We start from the raw sequence: 12,218 nt of genomic DNA, 5'->3' as shown, positions 1-12,218 counted from the left end.
AAACAAATTAAATTACACGAGACTGACAATTATCTGAGGATGATGGGAAATAAATGATTGTTTACTTATTTATAAATAAAGTTTGGGAAAGATTTAAGGCTGAGCTGGACACGTATTTGGAACAAACAGAGGGGTGAAATGGGAGTGGTTTTTTTTGGCTGATGCTGCATAAGCTTGCTTTCTTGCATCATATGCCTCTACTAATGCTAATGCTAAGATATTTAACAGTTAGAGCCAGGCATGAGGCTTGAAAAAGACTTATATCAGTTGAATATGTGGTCCAAAAACAGAAACTAAAATTTAATGCTTCTAAATATAAAGTATGCATTTTGGGTGAAGAAACCTGCAGTCATGCATTAGCTAATGGGATAGGAGATAAAAATGGCTTGGGTTTTATAATTAAACTTACATCAAATGAGCATGCAGCGTACACAGGTGGCTAGGAAAGAAAATGGTACCCTGTCCATGACTAAAACCACTCTGCATGGTTTTCAAAGTTTGTAAAACTAACTGCAGTTTATAACCAAGTTTTTACGCTGATTTAAAAAATTGTCCCCCCCCCCCAATTACATGTTTTTTTTTTTGACAAATCACTTAAGTTGATGGCATTGGTTATATTTTTGAGTGTATTAAGTTAGGAGTAAGTGCTGAGAATCTGTAAACTTAAGCTTCACACATTCACAAAACTGCCTTCAATCATTTGTTTCTTGACTTGGAGAGGTCAATGCAGCAGTGTTTATCAGTGTGAGCTTAGTTTATTTTTGAGATTATCATGCCAAACTTGTCTCATAATAACTGCAGTGGATTACACTAATTGCACATGACTCAAACTTTATTAACATAAATAAAATACTACATCAGCAGGATCAGGGCTCACTACAGCAGCAGCATGAAGACTAGAAATGTCTCCATAGGCACATGAAGTCTGGAAATGTCTCGGGAGCATGCCAGGCAAAACCGTTCAACCCGTGCAAGAATTATGGTTTCAAAGAGGGGATGCATATGGACTCCTCGATCTTTACTGATGGAATTAGCATTAGCATTACTAGAGGCATATGATGCAAGAAAGCAAGCTTATATAGCATCAGCTAAAAAAAAAAAACTTTCACATTTCACCCATCCATTCGTTCCAAATGTTTGTCTAGTTCAGCCTTGAACTTATTTAAGTTTTTGACCTCAACTGCAACAGATGGAAGTTTGTTGCAACTATCAACCACCCAATGGCTAAAGGCAAATTTCCACACATCTATTCTACAGTTGTCTTTCCTCAATTTGAATTTAGGTCCCCTCGGGTGAGCAATCTAAGCTAGAAGAAAAATCCCAACAGCATTGAGCTTGCTCGAACAATTCAAGGCCTTATACATCTCAATTAGATCACCTCGCAGGTGCCTATTCTCCAGATGCTAAAATTTGCAGAAGTTAAGCCTTTCTTGGCAACAGCAACCCTTCGTTCCACTCAAAAATTTCCTTGCCTTTCTCTGTACTTGTTCCAACAGCTCTATGTCCTTTCTAAAATTAGGCCTCCGGACCTGTATGCAGTACTCAAGGTGTGGCCTGACAATCACCTTATACAAGGGGTCAATCACCTCCTTATCCCTGCTAGAAAAATTTCTGAATATCATTGGCAAGACACCATGTGATAATCTTGCAGCCTGTCTGCACTGTTAGTAAACTTCTTATCTGACTGTACAATTAACCCCAGGTACTTTTCATTCTCCACTACCCTGAGTGTAGTACCATGCAGTACTTTATATATGTCAATGTTCAACTTTAGTTGCCACCTCTCAGCCCATCTGCTCAACTTTTCTTTCTATTGCAGAAGTGTACTATCATTACTGCCAATTAAGAACTCCGCCAACCTTCATATTGTCTGCAAGCTTAGACATTAACCCTGATATACCTTCATCAATATCATTGATAAATACCAAAAACAACAATGGAGCCCAACACCAACCCTGGGGGAATCCACAAATAACATTAGTCCATGAAGAGCAGTGTCCATCGATTACAACTCTCTATCCTCTCCCATTCAACCATCCTTTTATCTAATGTAGCAACTCGCCCTTAATGTCATACTGCTCCAATTTGTACAGTAGTCTTCCATGATGTATATATCAAAATTATTTTTTGCATCGAGTTACTTGTGACCACATCATTGAATCAAATTTGTCAGACAAGGCTTTCCCTTAACAGACTAGTTAAGACTGCAGTCTTGTAGAGATGATTGCATTGCTTCTTTAACCAGTGACTATAATTTTCTCTGGAACAGGAGTTAAACTAACAGGTCTGTAATTCCTCATGTCACCCTTTGTCCTCCTTTGTGAATTGGTGACACATTTGCACGTCTCCAATCCATGTGGACCTCCCATAATTATGGCTAAGGGTTTGCTTACTTCCTTTGCTGCCTCTTAATATAACTGGATAGATCCCATCCAAACCCAGGTGCCTTTCTTATGTTAAAATTCAACAATTTCTCCTCCACTTTGCTCTCAGTTATTACAAAATCATTTAGCTATCTGCCAGAATTTGATAAGCTTCTGGCCTCCTCTTCCCTACAGACTTCCTATTGTGTGAATGCCAATGCAAAATACTCATTCATTTTGTCAGCTACTTCAGCAGGTTCATCAACAGTCGAACCATCGATATCAAGTGGACCAATCTGATTCATCCCCTTCCTTCTAGAGTTAATATAAGTAAAGAAGTCCTTGCTGTTTTTCTTAGCATCCTTCGCCAAAGATTTCTCATTAGCTGCTTCCCTTGCCTAATCTCCTTTGTGACTTGATTACAGACTGGATTATATCTGCAATAGGCTTCTGTGTTGCCTGATAATTTATATGCATCCCATGCATTTTTCTTCTCTGCCATGAGGTAGATGCAGAACAGACCCATCAAAAATACTGAACTCCAGCTCTTCATTGGCTGAGTTGGCAACAATAATACTAATTGGAGAGCCCATAGCTGCACCCTGAACCTGCTTATACACAGTATCTTGATATAACATGATAGAACTAGAAAGGCAAAAGTCTGTGAGTATGGAAGACATTTGTACGGAAGTCGAATTATACCTTTCTAGTACTACCATGCTATATCAAGATACTATATATAAGCAGGTTTATGGCATGGCTATGGCCACTCCAATTAGTACTACTGTTGCCAACTCAGTCATGGAAGAGGTGGATTCCAGAATTTTTGATGGGTCTGTTCCACCTCCCCACAAGCGTACGTGGAAACACTATGCTGGCCATGCATTCTCCATTGTACTGAGGGGAGGAAAGAATGATGTTCTCAACTTCAATGGTTTATATCTTTTAATTTGGATTACCTCCAAGGTGGAAACAGACGGTACCATCCCTTCCCTTGATGAGTTGGTTTCTCAGAAAGGACATTATGCAAGCAAAGGAACTAGTAGTTGTTGGTGACTCTATTGTCAGGGAAATGGGGAACATGCTTTGTAAAATGGATAGGTGGAACAGGACCAGGGTAGTAGTAGTAGTAGTGGCATGTGATGCAAGAAAGCAAGTGTATGAGCTTATGCAGCATCGGCCAAAAAAAAAAAAAAACACACCATTCCCTCCAAATGCTTGTCCAGTTCCTCCTTAAATTTATTTTACCTATCAACTTCCACAACGACAGATGGAAGTTTGTTCCAGCAATTAACCACACGCTGGCTAAAGGCAAATTTCCGCACATCTATTCTACAGCTGTCTTTTCTTAATTTGCCCCCTAAGTTTCTTAATCTGAACAAGTGGAAGGATCCCATCAGAATTCAGCGTGCTCAACCCATTCAAGGCCTTATACACCTCAATCAGATCACTGTGCAGGTGCCTAGTCTCCAGCCACTGCAATCTGCAGAACTTAAGCCTCTCCTGGTAAGAGGATCCCTTCATTCCCCTCACCAATCTTGTTGCCCTTCTCTGTACACGCTCATGCAAATCTACATCCTTCCTAAAATGAGGCCTCCAGACCTTAGCATTTTAGCATTAGTAGAAGCATTTGATGCAAGAAAGCAAGCTTATGCAGCATCAGCCAAAAATAAAAAAAAAAAACCACTTCCACTTCACCCCTCTGTTCGTTCGAAATACCTGTCCAGCTGAGCCTTAAACTTATTTAGGCTATCAACTTCCACGACAAGGGATGGAAGTCTGTTCCACCAACCAACCACCCGCTGGCTAAAGGCAAATTTCCTCACGTCTGTCCTACATCTATCTTTCCTCAATTTGAATTTATGCCCTCTCAGGTGATTATTCTGAGCGAGAGGAAGAATCCATTCATCACTGAGCATGCTCAAACTATTCAAGGCTTTATACACCTCTATCAGATCACCTCGCTGGTGCCTAGTCTCCAGACACTGTAATTTGAAAAACTTAAGCCTTTCTTCGTAAGAGCACCCCTTTGTTCCATTCACTAATCTTGTTGCCCTTCTCTGTACTCGTTCCAGCAGCTCTACATCCTTCTTGAAATGAGGCCTCCAGACCTGTATACAGTACTCTAGGTGTGGCCTGACCATTGCCTTATACAAGGGAATTATCACCTCCTTATCACTGCTAGAAAAATTCCTTTTTTTTTATCATTGACAATACACCATGAGCTACTCTTGCAGCCCTTCTGCACTGCTCAGAGAACTTCATATCTACCTGCACAACCACCCCCAGGTCCCTTTCATTCTCTACCACTGTCAGTGTAGTACCACAGAGTTGATACGTTGCTCTGGGGTTGCTGTTTCCCATATGCAGTACTTTACATTTGTCAATGTTAAACTTCATTTGCCACCTCTCAGCCCATCTGCTCAACCTTTCCAGATCCTGTTGCAGCAGCATAGTGTCAGTAGTGTCCTTGACAACCCTGCCAACCTTCGTATCGTCTTCAAACTTGGACATTAAGCTTGATATACCATCATCAATATCATTTATAAATACAGAAAACAATAAAGGACCCAATACTGAACCCTGAGGGACTCCACTAATAACATTAGTCCACGATGAGCAGTGTCCATTGATTACCACTCTGTCTTCTCCCCCTCAACCACCCCTTTATCCATAGCAGCAATTTGCCTCCAATGCCACACTGCTCCAATTTGTGCAGCAGTCTTCCATGTGCAACAATATCAAAAGCCTTTCTAAGATCCAAGTATATAATATCAAAGTTATTCCCTGCATCCAGTTCTTTTGTGACTGCATAATAGTATCCAATCAAATTGGTCAGGCAAGACTTCCCCTTAACAAAACCATGCTGTGTCTGAGCTATAACTGAAGTCTTGTCTAGATGATCCTGCAGTGCTTCTTTAACCAGTGCCTCCATTAATTTTCCGGGAACAGAAGTTAAACTCACAGGTCTATAATTACTTGTGTCAGCCTTTGATCCCCCTTTGTGAATTGGGGTCACATTTGCACATCTCCAGTCCATGGGTACCTCCCCTGAGTCCAAGGAAGCTCTCATAATTATGGCTAAGGGTTTGCTTACTTCCATTGCTGCTTCCTTTAATATAACTGGATAGATTCCATCCACCCCAGGTGCCTTTCTTGTGTTTATCTTCAACAATTTCTCCTCCACTTTACTCTCAGTTATTACAAGATTCTCTAGCTTGTGGGTAAATGTGAGTAAATGTGAGTGAACAATTGTGTGCTCAATTGGCTAATTGTGTGTCCTTTTATTCACAACTGGATGAATCTACAGACGTCAGTGATACAGCTCAATTTTTTGCTGGTTTTTATTCATATGGTTTTCAATAATTCTGCCACTAGAGAAGAACTACAGGATATGGTTTCGTTAAAAGAAAGAACTAGAGGTCTTGATATATTTAACACATTCAAAAATTATTGAAAAATTAAATTACCACTATTTAAGCTTGTGTCAATAACAACAGATGGAGCTAAAGCAATGACGGGGCATCTTAATGGATTCATTGCATTATGCCAAAAGGATGACGAATTCCCAGATTTTTTTTGGGTTACCACTGTATCATCCACCAACAAGTGTTAGCCAGCAAGATTAAATACTAAAAATGTTATGGACACAGCTTTCGAAATCGTGAATTCTATCGGAGGACAGTCTCTTCAAAAAGAGATTTCAAAATGCAACTCGATGAAAATGAACCAGATCTGATATTACACACAGATATGAGGTGGCTGAGTCGGAGTAAGTTTCTACAGAGATTTCAAAATTTGCTGAATGAAATTTTAAAAAAATTGCTGATCAAAGGGGAGGTGATTATCAATGTGTGATCTGGCTTTTCTGTCAGATTTTACCAGAAAATTAAAGAGATCTGAATTTGGAAAAAATAAAAAATGAGGGTGACACATCATTAGTAGTATTTTTACATATAAATATTGATTTTTGGCAACGGCTAAGGATCTCAAAAAAAGGAAAAAAATTCTATCATTTTGCAAGTATGAAAATCATTTGCAAAAATATTATTTATTATTAGCCAATATGGTACAAGGAAGCCTGAGGTTTATGCAAAAACCAGCCAAAAAAAAAATTTCTGAGCTACCCTGAGAGAGAGAGAGAGAGAGAGAGAGAGAGAGAGAGAGAGAGAGAGAGAGAGAGAGAGAGAGAGAGAGAGGTAGAAGGAAATCACCAAGAAAAAGAAGAATGGTGATATCCAACTCAGGACCCTGGATGTACCAAGCCTATATTTGCCAGATATGAAATCCTGTTTTTGAATTTAATAATGAGAAATATGTTTCTGAAATTAAGAAAGTTGTGGATGATTTTGAAATCAGATTCGGTGATTTTAAAGCAATTGAAGACACTGTTCAATACATTTTTATCCATTTAATGTCGACTTAGATACGAAACAAATTGCAGAAAAAAATTGCTGAGATTTTTCACATGGAGAAAATATTACTTGAAAATGAAACTTTACATTGCAAAACGATATCTTACTAAAAGCCAGATCATCAGAAGACGACATTTAGAAATATGTTTCCCGAGAAAAGTACCCTGATGTAAAAAAAAAAATTCAGTGAACTTTTAAATTCCTGTTTTGGTTCCACATGTCTATGTGAATCGGCCTTTCTGCATTTCTAAAAACAAAGAAGAATCGCTCTACTCTTACAGACTTGCATACGGAAGATTCTTTATGGTTGGCCTTATCACAATATATCCCCCACACAAACTTCACATAAATTAAAACTTTAAATATATGTTAATTTAAAATAAGAATTCTGAATTGTATTTAATTTTAAAATTTATAAACAACAATTTTCAATATGTGTTGATTAACTTTGCAGAGAAGAATGCAGAGAAATGTATGGGATACATATAAATTAATGGGTGCCATGGAAGCCTATGATAGATATAAGCTGGTCTGTAACCAAGTCACAAAGGAGATTAGGCAGGCAAATGCAGATTATGAGAAATCCATGGCAAAGGATGTAAAGAAAAAAAACAGAGTTCTTTACCTATGTAAACTCTAGAAGGAAATGGGGAAATCAGATTGGTCCACTGGATATTGATGGTTCAACAGTTGATGATCCTGCTCAGGTGGCTAACAAACTAAATGAGTATTTTGCATTTACATTCTCCCATGAGGAGTTATTCAGGAAGGGGAATGCCATAGGTGAGTTAAACTCTGGCAGTGAGCTGGATGATTTTGTAATAACTGAGGAAAGTGGAGGAGAAATTGTTGAATATAAACATAAAAGGAAGTAAGCAAACCCTTAGCCATAATTATGAGAGCTTCTTTGGACTCAGGGAGGTACCCATGGACTGGAGATGTGCAAATGTGACTCCAATTCACAAATGAGGATCAAAGGGCAACACAAGTAATTATAGACCTGTTAGTTTAACTTCTGTTCCAGGAAAATTAATGGAGGCACTGGTTAAAGAAGCACTGCAGGATCATCTAGACAAAATTTCAGTTATAGCTCTGACACAGCATGGTTTTGTTAAGGGAAAGTTTTCCCTGATCAATTTGATTGAATACTATGATGTGATCACAAAGGAACTGGATGCAGGGAATAACTTTGATATCATATATTTGGATCTTAGAAAGGCTTTGGATACTGTTGCACATGGAAGACTGCTGCACAAATTGGAGCAGTGTGGCACTGGAGGCAAATTGCTGCTATGGATAAAGGGATGCTTGAGTAGGAGAAAACAGAGAGTAGTAATCAATGGACACTGCTCATCGTGGACTAATGTTATTAGTGGAATCCCTCAGGGTTCAGTATTGGATCCATTATTGTTTTCTGTATTTATAAATGATATTGATGATGGTATATCAAGCTTAATGTCCAAGTTTGCAGACGATACAAAGGTTGGCAGGGTTGTTAATGACACTAATGACAGTACGCTGCTGCAACAGGATCTAGAAAAGTTGAGCAGATGGGCTGAGAGGTGGCAAATGAAGTTTAACATTGACAAATGTAAAGTACTACATATGGGAAGCAGCAAACCCAGAGTAACGTATCCACTATGTGTTACTACACGACAGTGGTAGAGAACGAAAGGGACCTGGGGGTGGTTGTGCAGGCAGATATGAAGTTTTCTGAGCAGTGCAGACGGTCTGCAAGAGTAGCTCATGGTGTCTTGTCATTGATATACAGGAATTGTTCGAGCAGGGATAAGGAGGTGATTATCCCCTTTTATACAGCAACGGTCAGACCACACCTTGAGTACTGTATACAGGTCTGAAGGCCTCATTTTAAGAAGGATGTAGAGCTGTTGGAACGAGTACAGAGAAAGGCAACAAGATTAGTGAATGGAACAAAAGGTTGCTCTTATGAAGAAAGGCTTAAGTTTTGAAAATTATAGTGTCTGGAGACCAGGCACTTGCGAGGTGATCTGATTGAGGTGTATAAAGCCTTGAATAGTTTGGGCATGCTCAATGCTGATGGGATTCTTCCTCTTGATCAGAATAATCACCTGAGAGGGCATAAATTCAAATTGAGGAAAGACAGATGTAGGATAGATTTGCAGAAATTTGCCTTTAGCCAGCGGGTAGTTGGTTGGTGGAATAGACTTCCATCCCTTGTTGTGGAAGTTGATAGCCTAAATAAATTTAAGGCACAGCTGGACAGGTATTTTGAACGAACGGAGCGGTGAAGTGGAAGTTTTTTTTTTTTTTTTTGGCTGATGCTGCATAAGCTTGCTTTCTTGCATCATATGCCTCTACTAATGCGAACTCTTTTAACCATGTGCAATGAAATTCTTGAGATGGTAGATCGCACACAAATTAAGTTAGCCACCCCTGGTATATATGGAGGAAGAACAGATTGAAAGGTCTATTGTACTCATGGATCCTCTCAGAAAATGAATGTAGGTAGGCTCACCAAATAGGGTCACGTTCAATAATGCAAGTTCATAAGCATCAAGAAATGATTCTACTAGTTTACCTCCCTTGTCGATTGTTAGACATCAACACAGTGGATGATGAGAATTAAAGTCTCCAAGTAAACAGAATGGAGATGGTAGCTGATCTATTAGATTTTCTAGATCATCTGAAGTGAATGAGAAATTAGGAGGGATATATATATATATATATATATATATTAAAACTTAAGTGAGAATAATAATTAAAAAAATAATAATAAATTGCCAGCAGCATTGCAAGAAAGATAAAGGACAAAAATTGTGAAATTATACGTAACGATCAAACCAACAGGGAGGGAAGAGAATAAAATTATTGCAGCCGAAACTCTCAAAGATAATTTAGAAAGTATAAATACAAAGATAATAAAATATAATCAATTAAATTTTTAATAGCCAATTAAATTAAATTTAACGGCACTCCCTCTGACGGGCACCAAGTCCAAATTTATGTGAAATATCACAAGCAGAGATGTGAACAACTACAATAAAATAAAATAAAATAAAATAAAAAAAAGAAAAAAGAAATAGATTGACCATTATGCTCCATCTCAACAGAGGACCACAAGGCCAATAATGGTCAGGGAATCGCTGCATTTCAATCGCTAGACAAATCGCTGCAAAGGTGAATCGGTTGAAAGATAAGGCCGCCATCCGATCTCCAGATCGAACCGCCAATGCAGAGGACTTGAATAGCGGTCCTGATGCAGCAAAAATTAGAAATAGGGCAGATACAAGCACTCAAATGCAAAGCCACACCACTGACAAAAGTAATCTAAACCAGATTATATAGGCAAAACATGGAACTATGGATACCAACACAGGCGCAGCGTTAGCAAATCAGCCCACTACTATCATGTGATATACTTATATTTGAATAATGTTTGAAATAATTGAATACTTTTTTCAAATAAAGGGTGAACAGGAAGTGGACATGGAAGAGCCTCAAATGGATTAAAATCTAATGAAATCGACTTCATCCTCACTAACAGAATATATATCATGAATGACGTTACTGTCCTGAACAAGGTAAATATTGGAAGTCATCACAGAATGGTAAGATGCACACTTGATATAGATGTAACAAAAGGAAAAAAACTGACTCGAGTAAATAAAAGAAAGGTCTTTTAGATAGCAGAAGAGGAGAGAAAGCAGTATGTACTGAAACTTAAGAACAAGTTTGAGCTTCTGCAGACTGCTCAGGCCCAAGATATTGACGAGGAATATTACAACTTTCTGAAAGTGTTAAAGCCCAAAAAACCTAAAAAGAAATCCAAAGAAGAAAAGGTTAGTCAAAAAACACTTGTCATGACGAACCGAAGACGACAAATGAAAAGCAAGAAAAACACTGACAAGGAGAAAATTGAGTGTACTGAGTTATGCAAAGCCATTAGAAAGAGACTCAGAGAGGACATAAGAAAATTTAACACAAGTAAAGTAGAACAAGCATTAAGGGAAACAAAGGATTTAAATCAACAGCCACGAGCAGTAATACAGAAAGACAAATGATACTGAAACTGAAGAACAGTGATGGTGTACTTATAAGTAGCAGAGAAGGCATAATTCAAATAGCAGAAGACTACTATAGAGAATTATACAAGGAACGAGGGAATGTTGCCAGCAGTGGGAAAGAGATTGCAAATTAGTAACACATACAACATACCTAATATCCTTCCTGATTAGGTAGAATATGCATTGAAGAAAATGAAGAATCAGAAAAAGCCCCGGGATGGGGGGGGGAAGATGCTACTGTAGAGTTGTTAAAATTGGGAGGAAGAGACATGACACAAAAACGGGCAAGACTTTTCACAAAATGCATTAGAAAAGGTGTGACGCCTAAGCAGTGGAATAATGTAATCATAGTTTTGCTGCATAAGAAAGGAGATAAATCAGAAATTATAGACCAATTAGCTTGTTATCCCACATCGACAAGTTGTTCACAACGGTCATTGCTAACAGATTAGAAAGAATACTTGATGAGAATCAACTGAAAGAGCAAGCTGGCTTTAGGATAGGATTCTCAATTATGGATCACCTTCACATAATATCACAGCTAATGGAGAAAGCAAATGAATATAAAACACAATTATGCCTGGCATTTGTGGATTATGAAAAGGCATTTGACTCTATACAGCATAAGGCAATGTTTCGGGCACTGGAAAGACAAGACATAGATACCCCATATATTATGATTTTGAAGAAAATATATGAGAATGCAACTTCCTTTATTAAACTAGACAAAGACAGCAGTAAATTTAAAATTGAGAAGGGAGTTCGACAAGGAGACACAATATCTCCGAAGTTGTTTACTGCTGCCCTCGAAGAAGCACAAGAGCAGCAGTACCAGCAACAGTCTAATCTTCTGATTACACTGGTCGCAGAAAGGAGTCAATGGGAATGGAGAGTACCTAAACCATTTACGATTTGCAGATGACATTGTGATCATAAGCCACGATCCCAAAGAATTAGAGGAAAATCTTAATCAGTTATGCATAGTTAGTAAGAATTTTGGACTACAGATGAATATGGCTAAAACAAAAGTAATGATGAACAACTATGCCACAGAAAGGGACATAATAAATGAAGGAGCAGTAATTGAAAAGGTGGAGTCATATACTTATCTGGGACAAGTTATTAGCTGTAATAATGATAAATGGCTGGAAGTCAAGAGAAAAATAAATTTTGGATGGATAGCATTCAGGAAATATAGTCACATACTGAAGAGCAATATCCCAGTTTGTCTGAAACGTAAAATAATGAACCATTGTATACTCCCCACCGTGACTTATGGAAGTGAAACTTGGGCACTCACCAAAAGAATGGAAAAGAAGCTGAGAACGAATTATATTGGGAATCAGACTGTTAGATAAGAGGAGAAACACATGGATTAGGCAGCAAACTCAAGT

At 38.3% G+C, this 12,218-nt stretch overlaps 1 protein-coding gene across 3 annotated transcripts in view; it reads right to left on the bottom strand.

Annotated features, from left to right (window-relative positions):
• LOC150081753 (2-oxoglutarate dehydrogenase complex component E1-like) overlaps positions 1–12,218 on the bottom strand; it is a 1,213,922-nt gene that overhangs the window by 942,952 nt on the left and 258,752 nt on the right. The gene's annotated exons all lie outside the window — the stretch shown is intronic.

The sequence above is a fragment of the Mastigoproctus giganteus genome, chromosome 8 (assembly GCF_048544385.1).
Source record: "Mastigoproctus giganteus isolate SK-2022 chromosome 8, ASM4854438v1, whole genome shotgun sequence".
In the NCBI taxonomy this organism is placed as follows: domain Eukaryota; kingdom Metazoa; phylum Arthropoda; class Arachnida; order Uropygi; family Thelyphonidae; genus Mastigoproctus; species Mastigoproctus giganteus.
This window is presented reverse-complemented; position numbering and strand designations above follow the sequence as displayed.